This window comes from Triticum dicoccoides, chromosome 3B (assembly GCF_002162155.2).
Source record: "Triticum dicoccoides isolate Atlit2015 ecotype Zavitan chromosome 3B, WEW_v2.0, whole genome shotgun sequence".
Lineage (NCBI taxonomy): Eukaryota > Viridiplantae > Streptophyta > Magnoliopsida > Poales > Poaceae > Triticum > Triticum dicoccoides.
The window spans coordinates 709261537-709272797 of record NC_041385.1 but is presented as its reverse complement, the minus strand read 5'-3'; the positions used below and the strand labels follow the sequence as shown (position 1 = coordinate 709272797).

Sequence of the window (11261 nt, the reverse complement as noted above, 5' to 3'; positions counted from 1 at the left end):
ATCTGAACTGAGAGTACGCCATGTGCTGAGAATGTGCCATTTGTTAACCACGAGATCCACCACTGTAATGAACGGACGGACGGACGGCTGGCTCGTTCAGAGGCTTTATTGTATCCTCTGCGGCAGTGAAGCACCACCTATCCGAAGCCAAGCCATCATGAAGCATCTCCATTCTGTATGCTTTCTCCTATTCTCTTACACTTACCTCCTACTATGCCCCGTCATGCCGGTGTGAAGCTGAAGCACTTGTGAAGTGGAAGGCTAGCTTGGCGAGTGCCGATGACTCCTTTGGGTCATGGTCGATGGCCAACTCCACCAGCCTTTGCAGGTGGATGCACATCACCTGCGACTCTGCCGGGCACATCATAGAGCTCATCATTTTCGAAGCAAGTCTGAGTGGCACACTTGACGAGTTCGACTTCTCCGCCTTTCCCCAGCTGAAGTTTCTCTACCTGTCCGACACTGGTCTGTACGGAACAATTCCAGCAGGGATTGGCAACCTGACGAGTTTGGTCAGGTTAGTGATTTCCAGCAACCCATATTTGAGGGGCGCCATTCCACGCAGCATTGGCCAGCTGAAGCACCTTGCTGTATTGCGGCTAACCTTTTTGGGGCTCAGTGCCACGCTGCCTGAAGAGGTAGGTAATTTGACGGCCTTGGAGGATCTCAATCTTAGTTTCGTTACTTTGACTGGACCAATCCCACCAACAATTGGGATGCTTGGGAAGCTCCAGGAGCTGAGACTGGTAGGTAACAATCTTACAGGGAGCATACCAATGGAGATTGGAAACATGACAGAGCTGCAGACCATGTTCCTTCAGGGTAATTATTTGGAAGGGCAGCTGCCAGGTACCATCTCTCATCTGGTAAAACTCCAGTCTTTGGATGTGTCTACAAATCAGCTGGTAGGACACATCTTCCCCGAGCTTGGGAATAGCAGCTTCCTGAAATTGGGCGGAATAAGCGTAGCGTATAACAACTTCTCTGGGATGTTCCCATCATCCATTTGTGTAGGAGGAGGGCTGGTTATGATCAGTGCTGAATACAATGGATTTACTGGCTTTCAACATCAGGCCTTTCAAAACTGCACAACCCTGCACTATGTTGACTTCACGGCAAACAACATTGTTGCAGAGCTAAGGGGCATTTTTAGTGAGCATCCAGGAGAGCTGACCAGCATGGCTTTCAGTCAGAATCAGCTGCATGGCACGCTTGTGACAGGTCGGGGTGAGTCATTCCTTTGAACTGTACTGATTTAAACCTGCTAGACTTATCGAACAATGCCTTACATGGAGGTCTCCCCAAGTGTTTCTGGGACATACCAAGTTTGCAATTCATAGATCTGTCCAGCAACTCTTTCAGTGGTGTAGTTCCATTCTCGAAGACATGTCAAGATAATCTTAAGTATCTACTCCTAGCCAATAACCATTTTAGGGGTACCTTCCCTTCGGGTCTTAAGAAATGCAAAAACCTTACTACTCTAGATCTTGGAGGCAATAATTTTTCTGGTACAATACCTTCTTGGGTAAGCATGAGCTTGCCTGAACTCAACTTTCTTCGATTGTCATCAAACATGTTTGACGGCATCATACCCCACCAGATATTACAGTTCCGCAAACTCCAGGTATTGGACTTGTCAGGAAACAAGCTCACTGGACCCGTTCCAGACGATTTTACAAATTTTACTGGCATGGCAGAACAGAAAAACGTTGACTCCACATACCCTGATCGCAGTAGTTATCAAGCATAGATTCACATAATTTGGAAGAATGTAGATTATGTTTACCATCTGATGATAGCCATGGCGGGTATCGACTTGTCTGGCAACTCTCTTTCGCAAGAGATCCCAAATGGGCTCACAACCCTTCTTGGAGTCAGGTACCTGAACCTTTCAGGAAATCATTTCTCAGGCTGTATTCCGGAAGACATTGGCAATCTAGTACTACTGGAATCCTTGGACCTTTCTGGGAACCAACTCTCGGGGAAAATTCCTCAAAGCTTGGCAGCTTTGAAGAGCATCAGTGTGCTGAACCTCTCAACCAACGAGTTATCAGGGAGGATACCTACGGGCGATCAGCTGCGGACACTCACAGATCCGTCCATATACAGTAATAATCCTGGGCTATGCGGGGTTCCGTTGGAAGACTGCATAAACTCCTCGACACCGACGCAAACTGAAAAAAGCCAGGATGAAGATAGAGAGGCACTCTGGCTGTATTGCTTCGTGGCTGCTGGGTTCATCTTTGGGTTCTGGCTATACTGGGGCATCTTCTTATTTCGCAGCGAGACATGGAGGTGTGCATTCTATCAGTATGTGGACAACATGCAAGCAAAGGCAACCAAGAAGATGTACAGCTGCATGTCGTGCTTCCAGGCCAGCGGCTCTGAATGATGAAGTGCATTGCTTGTTATTGAAGTAATGTTGTATCGCGTCCCATATCGAGCATGTGTGTAATATTTCCTTTCCTTTGTTAGTTGGACAGTTGGTGCTAAAAGTACTTGCTAATAATTGGATGTTATTCAAGTTTTGTGGCGCTGAAACCTACTGTTTTCAGATTTGATTGTTTGGTAGCTAAGGCTATTTGGAGTGAAATCAGTTAGTCATAATTTTGAATCTGTTGTACCTTGTTTTTTGGTTAGTAACTGTAGACTTGCTGTTTTGAGCTCCTGTTGTGCCGCCATTTTGTGGAGTTCCTGGATAAATGTGGGAATGATATATTGTGTTTAGCTCTCAACAAATGGATCAATGAATGTCAATCAGTGGGTCGGTAATCATGAATCTGGTAAATAAAAACTGAAGCGTAATATGTCAATTTTGCTGGTTTGCGCATCAATTTGATCAACCAAAGCGGCCTGCATTTGATGCAGGCCGTGTGTTGATTGTGCAGATGAAGGCGCTCACCATACTGGTAGGTTGCGAGCTCTCGATTCTGATTACTGATTCCGGGAGAGGCTCTGATGAGCATAGCATCTGAAACGACTGCTGATTGCAATGTCCCCGTTGCCTCCGGCGTGAGAGAAGAAGATACACCGTAGGAGGAACAAAGTGAGATGGAAACTTTTCTGCGGTTTTTCTTTTCAATAGTGTTCAACGGGCCACGGACCATAGAGCAGCGGGATCGATATCTGCTGCTGGGCTCAGCCCATCTCTGCCACACCTCATATACTGCTCTCAGTGTACAGAGTCTCCTTCCCTTTTACTTTTCGGAAATGTTAACGCCCACACCCGTGGGCGTTTGCAGATCGCCCACACGCCTCCGCCACCACTCATTTTGCCACGTATGAATACATGACATCAGCAGAAATCTTTTTGGTTTTTGGCTTAAAAATGTTTTATCTCCTAAATAAAAAAGCGAACTAAAAATCCGTTTTCACCATTAAATCCGTCTCGACGAGATCTTCAAAACTAGACCCCATGTTGATATGTTTCGACGATTTTTTTTTTGCCCAGAAGTTGCCATGATGTTTACACTATAGTTGCCATAGTGCTTAAACTAAAGTTGCCATGTGGCAATTTTAGTTTGTAGATCATGGCAATTTTAGTTTTTTTATGATGGCAATTCCAGTACTTTGACCATGAAAATATTTTTTTATTGAACCATGGCAATTTTAAGTGCATGTATCGTGGCAATTTTAGTTTATGATGCATGGCAAGTCTAGTTTCTTAATTCTTTGGTTTATAATATGTTAAAATTGCTTTTAAATATAAAAGAAAATAGTTGAAACATATCATGGCAACTTCAGTGTAAATATCATGGCAATTCATGTGCAATAGACATGACAACTTTTAACCAAAAAAAAATTTCGCCGAAATATATCGCTATGAGATCTAGTTTTGAAGATCTCGTCGCGAGGGATTTAATGGTGAAACGGATCTTCAATCGGATTTTTCATTTAAGAGATAAAATTAAAAAGTGAAAATCCAAAAAGATTCTCGCATGCATGCATGCGATGGCGTGGCAATCTATTTACATTAGAGACGTGTGGTGCGTCTCCTTTCCCGTCACACGTGTGGCAGTTATCGGGACCCTTACTTTTTTATGCATGTAGTTTCTAGGTATTATAGTCCCCTTGTCTTCACGAGTTTTCGTGTTATACTACATCGAGGCTGTACACATAGGAAAAACTACAGTGTGCTATCTCTCAAGTTTTACATATGTATCCACTTCTAGCATTCAGTTGATGAGAATACATGCCTGACAGGATGAGTAAGCATGAAATGTTCAGAGAACACTAATTATATAAGATAATTTTGCAGGTCTCAACGGAGTGCTGGAAGGCTCTTCACATGATGTTGAACGCGATCGGATATGTCCCTTTCAACAGATTTATGTTTGGATTGGTAAGATTGACAAGGTTAGTGATCCTGTTTAAGCACTTGGAGAAATGGTCGAGATGTCAGAGAATTTAAACGGGATGCAGATTATCTTGTTCTTGTGCTGACCTTGTACCCCAATAATCAGTCACTCTAATTATATTGCAGACATAGACCTTGACTATTAGGGGAAGTAAGACGTTGTGTACTTATGATACTATCATGAACAATTTTTTTTATTTCTATATGCCTTTTTAGTAACATTATTTTACTCACGGTGTTTCTCAAACATATCAGTTGGTATCTTTAATGACAGTAGGCACACTGTTGTCATTATATTTCAAATTGGGTGATTAGAGCAAACTCCCTGCAGTAATATTTGGATATTGTTTTCTTAGTGCAATAATGAATAAAATTTGCCATAACAGTAACCATAGACCGGTTGCTTCTGTTTTGCTACCACGATATTGTGCTTATTCAGGTCAAGTCTGCACAACTTATATTCCTGTTCTTAAATAATCTGCACTCTGTTCTAAATAAAATAAATTAATTTGCAGTGAAACGAAAAACCAATTAATCCCCACTGTAAGTAACTGAAATAAATGAATTCGTCTTGAAGAGAGCGCTAAGAAGGTCCTAAACCAAGTAGCTGTATTCAAGCCCCAGCTCGCCAAAGTGGTAGCCACGGTGACCAGTAGGTGTGCTCGGTGGTAGGCCTGGCCTGGTGCCTGTGAAGGCAATTGGTACGCCTCCAATTGAAGGACCCGCACACTGGAGGATGATCATCATAGAGCCAGCACAAGTGTTGGCGCCATACTGTCTCTGACTGTGCAATTTATGCTGAGCCGACACGTTCGGTTTTACCGTGATGTCTCCTGGTGCTCCTGAGTCCTAACCTGGATTGCCGTCCAAGCCTGCTTGGCCTGGGGATTCCATTGCGAACAGGCAGGGCTGGTGCGTAGATTCTAAAATAGTTTGGTCGTATGTGCTAGTTTTATGTTCTTTTTGCGCTTTCTTGTGTGGGTGCATACACCTGCCGCTGAAGCCTGAATTGCTGCTCTAGGACGACGGTCTTTAAATCGTGGATACCGGACTGATAGCTTATTGTCTTCACCATGTTAGATATCGATCAACATTTTGGGCTATACACTCCAGTCTCAGACCTGAAAAGTTGATAAAAATATCGACCAATTAACATGTGTTTGCCATGATAACTTCCAAGTGTCACCCTGATATATAGAGTGACACCTGCCGTGGCCGCCTTCCTCTTCCCGCCGCCACAGACGCCTTTCCATGGATACTGCGGGCTACTTCACCATATGCGGTGACCCCGCTCCACCGGTCGCGCAGATCCAGTTGCGTCCTCCCGCACTCGCCGGGTGTTACCCGTTGCCGCCACCAGCGCCTCCCCAGCAGCAGCCACAAGGAGGTGTTGGAGATATGCCCTAGAGGCAATCATGTATGATGATATTTCCTATGTGTTTATGAATAAAGATAGTCCTTGGACATTATCAATCATGTGTATCAGCAAGTACGTGACTTGTTTGTGGGACTATGCATTGTGTGATGACTGTCCTAAAAGGTCCCTAGTCGAAAGGGCTGTGTGGACGCGCAGCCGACTAGACTAGCATATGACACGGTCGATGGCTCGGTTTCACTAGCCATGGAGCATTGGATGCTAACCGGATAATATGGACTTGGAAAGGTCTGGTCGGATTCGACGTAGTCGGATCCGAGTCGAGATAAGGTCCGAGTCGGACAGACCCAACTATGAGACGCAGCGATATGTCATCTGTGAGTCTCTAGTACAACATACGTTCTATGTCCTAAGCCTGAGCTGACACATATACTCGGGATGGTGACAGACCTTCTTTGGGCCGACCAAACGCTACTCCGTAACTGGGTAGTTACAAAGGTAGGTTTCAGGCTTGTCCAGACCCATGCTGCGAGACATAGTCGAGCAAGATGAGATTTGCCCCTTCGATTAGGAGAGATATACTCTGGGCCCCTCGTGTGATCCGACCAGGATAAGCATGGCCATGCGACAAGGATTATGAGATAATCCGGATAGTGGTCGGCATCACTGGAACGAGAAAGAGGTCGGGCTAGCACAAGGATGACAGTCTCGCCTTGAGCCCAACAACATATATCGTGAGGCAAAGGGAACAGAAGTGTAACACGTTGTACAGGTTTGCCTAACCAGCTTCATAGTCTGCTTGGTGGTCGGCACGCCTTGCTAGAGGCCACTGCATGTGGACTGGTTGACTAGCCAACTAAACAATATACAGAGCTATACGCTGACACAGTGAGTGTATAATCCGTCGGTATAGAGAGTTCGAGTGAGAGGGGAGGCCCGTGAGAGATAGCAGAGAGAGAGAGAGAGAAAGAGCTACTCCCTCCGTTCGATAATGTAGTTCCAACATTTTTATAAAGTCAAACTTTTGAAACTTTGACCAGGTTTATAAAGAAATTACTTATATCTACAATACCAAAGAAAAATGATAGTATGAAGTAAGTACATGTTGTGATGAATCTAATGATCGTTCCAGATGTAAATGTTTTTCTCCACATATACCTGGTCAAACTTTTTTGAGGTTTGACTTTTCAAAACATCCATATGCTTATGGACGTGACAGAGTCCCTAACTAGAGAGAGAGAGAGAGAGAGAGAGAGAGAGAGAGAGAGAGAGAGAGAGAGAGAGAGAGAGAGAGAGAGAGGGAGAGTGGGTGAGGGAGTCCTGGATTAGGGGGTGTCCGGATGACCGGACTCCTGGACTATGAAGATACAAGATTGAAGACTTCGTCCCGTGTCCGGATGGGACTTTCCTTGGCGTGGAAGGCAAGCTTGGAGATACAGATATGTAGATCTCCTCCCATTATAACCAACTCTGTGTAACCCTAGCCCTCTCCGGTGTCTATATAAACCGGAGGGTTTTAGTCCGTAGGACGAACAACAATCATACCATAGGCTAGCTTCTAGGGTTTAGCCTCTCTGATCTCGTGGTAGATCTACTCTTGTACTACCCATATCATCAATATTAATCAAGCAGGAGTAGGGTTTTACCTCCATTGAGAGGGCCCGAACCTGGGTAAAAACATCGTGTCCCTTGTCTCCTGTTACCATCCACCTAGACGCACAGTTCGGGACCCCCTACCCGAGATTCGCCGGTTTTGACACCGACATTGGTGCTTTCATTGAGAGTTCCTCTGTGTCATCATCTTTAGGCCCGATGGCTCCTCCGATCATCAACAACGATGCGGTCCGGGGTGAGACTTTTCTCCCCGGACAATTCGCTTGGCCATCTGGAGCAGATCGAAAGCTACGCCCCTGGCCATCAGGTCAGATTTGGAAGTTTGAACTACACGGCGGACATCCGCGGAGACTTGATTTTCAACGGGTTCGAGCCACAGCAGAGCGCGCCGCACTGTCACGATGGGCATGATCTAGCTGTGCCGCCGAACAGTGCCCAGGAGGCGGCCCCAGTGTCCGCTCCGACACTTAGCTCGGAGCCGACTGCGCCAATCGAGGACGGATGGCTGGACACCACCTCGGGGGCTGCAATCTCTATGGCAATTGAGCCGAACACCAGCCTTGTCCTTTGCGAAACTCGTGACTCCAAGGTGCCGGACTCCTCTCCGGACTCCGAACCTTCCGCGCCCCTGCCGATGGAACCCGATTGGGCGCCGATCATGGAGTTCGCCGCCGCGGACATCTTTCAGCACTCGCCCTTCGGCAACATTCTGAATTCACTAAAGTCTCTCTCTTTATTAGGAGAGCCCTGGCCGGACTATGGTCAGCAAGGTTGGGATGCGGACGACGAAGAAATTCAAAGCCCACCCACCACCCACTTCGTAGCTACTGTCGATGATTTAACCGACATGCTCGACTTTGACTCTGAAGACATCGACGGTATGGACGCCGATGCAGGAGACGACCAAGAACCAGTGCCTATAGGGCACTGGAAGGCCACCTCGTCATACGACATATACATGGTGGACACCCCAAAAGAAGGGAATGGCGATGGAACACTGGAGGATGACCCCTCCAAGAAGCAGCCTAAGCGCCGACGTCAGCGGTGCCGCTCTAAATCCCGCCAAAGAAAAAACGGCGATTCCAGCACAGGAGATAATAACACCCTAGACAGTGCTGAAGACAACCCCCTCCAGCAGGATTCAGCACAGGAGGGTGGAGAAGCCAGCCCTCATGAGAGAGCGGCAGACAGAGAGGTAGAGGACGATAATTACATGCCTCCCTCCGAAGACGAGGCAAGACTCGACGACGACGAATTTGTCGTGCCTGAGGATCCCGTCGAACAAGAGCGTTTCAAATGCAGGCTTATGGCCACGGCGAGCAGCCTCAAGAAAAAACAGCAGCAGCTTAGAGCTGACCAAGACTTGCTAGCCGTCAGATGGACTGAAGTCCTTGCGGCCGAAGAGTACGAACTCGAACGCCCCTCCAAGAGTTACCCAAAGCGCAGGCTGCTACCCCGATTAGAGGAGGAAGCACCTAAACCTACATCACCAGCGCACGATGTGGCCGACCGACCACCTCGTGGCCGCGACAGAGAGGCCTCTCGGCCATCCACTCAAGCCGCACCCCGGCATCGCTCAAAAAATACCAAGGCACGGGGAAATGCGCCAGACCTGCGAGACATATTGGAGGACAAGGCAAGGCAAACAAGATCGATCTACGGATCGCGTGGGCGCCCCACGACACGTGACGATAACGGTCATGCCGGATATGGCAAATACGGCCAGGCCGAACACAACAGACAAAGCTCATTTGAGCTACGTCGTGATATAGCCCAGTACAGAGGCGCCACACACCCACTATGCTTCACAGATGAAGTAATGGATCATCAAATCCCCGAGGATTTTAAGCCCGTAAACATCGAATCATACGATGGCACAACAGATCCCGCGGTATGGATCGAGGATTATCTCCTTCATATCCACATGGCCCGCGGTGATGATCTACACGCTATCAAATACCTCCCACTCAAACTTAAAGGACCAGCTCGGCATTGGCTTAACAGCTTGCCAGCAGAGTCAATTGGTTGTTGGGAGGACCTGGAAGCCGCATTCCTCGACAATTTTCAGGGCACCTATGTGCGACCACTAGACGCCGATGACCTAAGCCACATAATTCAGCAGCCAGAGGAATCGGCCAGACAATTTTGGACACGGTTCCTAAGTAAGAAAAATCAAATAGTTGACTGTTCGGACGCAGAGGCCCTCACAACCTTCAAACATAACATCCGTGATGAATGGCTTGCCCAGCACCTAGGACAGGAAAAGCCGAAATCCATGGCAGCCCTCACAACACTCATGACCCGCTTTTGCGCGGGAGAAGACAGATGGCTAGCTCGTAGTAATAACATGACCAAGAGCCCTGGTAATTTGGATACCAAGGACAGCAATGGCAGGTCGCGTCGCAACAAGCACAAGCGCCACATTAACGGCGACAATGCTGAGGATACGGTAGTTAATGCCGGATTCAGAGGCTCTAAACCCGGTCAGCGGAAAAAGCCATTCAAAAGAAATACTCCGGGCCCATCCAGTTTGGACCGAATACTCGATCGCTCATGCCAGATACACGGCACCCCCGAAAAACCAGCCAATCACACCAATAGGGATTGTTGGGTGTTCAAGCAGGTAGGCAAGTTAAGTGCCGAAAACAGAGACAAGAGGCTGCGTAGCGATGACGAGAGGAGCCCCGGCCGCCGAACAATAGGGGACAGAAGGGCTTTCCCCCACAAGTGCGAACGGTGAACATGATATACGCAACCCACATCCCCAAAAGGGAGCGGAAGCGTGCACTCAGGGACGTATATGCGTTGGAGCCAGTCGCCCCAAAGTTCAACCCGTGGTCCTCCTGCCAGATCACTTTTGATCGAAGGGACCACCCCACTAGCATCCGCCATGGCAGATTCGCCGCATTGGTTCTAGACCCAATCATTGACAGATTTCACCTCACTAGAGTCCTTATGGACGGCGGCAGCAGCCTGAACCTGCTTTATCAGGATACAGTGCAAAAAATGGGCATAAATCCCTCAAGGATTAAACCCACAAAGACGACCTTTAAAGGCGTCATACCAGGTGTAGAGGCCAACTGTACATGCTCAGTTACACTTGAAGTGGTTTTCGGATCCCCGGATAATTTCCGAAGCGAGGAGTTAATCTTCGACATAGTCCCGTTCCACAGTGGCTATCACGCACTGCTCGGACAAACCGCATTTGCAAAGTTCAATGCGGTGCTGCACTACACATACCTCAAGCTCAAGATGCCAGGCCCTCGAGGAGTCATTACGGTCGATGGAAACACCGAATGCTCTCTCCGAACGGAGGAGCATACGGCGGCCCTCGGGGCGGAAGTACAAAGTAGCCTCTGAAGGCAATTCTCCAGTCTGGCTATTAAACGCTCGTGCACCATCAAGCGCGCCCGGAGTAACCTACAACAAGACCGCCTGGCATGTTCCGAGCAAGCGTAGCAGTGCGGCCCCAATCCCAGCCCTCGCGAAATTGCGAAACCAGTACTATGCGTACATAATTACGCTCTGGAAATACCATGGGCATAAGGGGAGGGGCACAACCACGGCACGCCCAAAATGCGGCTCAACCGCACTAGGGGCTCCCGATTTTGTCATTTCTTTTTTCTTACTTTCAGGACTCCACTCTCCGGAAGGCCTGTCCGGCAGTACAATCGCCGAACACACGATGCAACAGCCAGGGAGGCAGCAAGCTACGTCGAATGTCCAGGTGGTCTCTATAACGAGCTAAATACCTGTCTTACATAAAGTCTCGCAGCTTGCCCCTGGAGGGGGACATGTCAAATAATCCCATCTCTTGCTTATCGCACTATTTGTATCGTTCTGCTTTCATAGCAGCCTTTTAATAAACAATACATAGCTCTTGTCTATTATTGCATTCATTTTTTGTGTACATAT

General features: G+C 47.7%; 1 pseudogene; it reads left to right on the top strand.

Annotated features, from left to right (window-relative positions):
- Positions 1 to 302: 302 nt before the first annotated feature.
- Positions 303 to 2664, top strand: LOC119279845 (annotated as a pseudogene).
- Positions 2665 to 11261: the final 8597 nt, after the last annotated feature.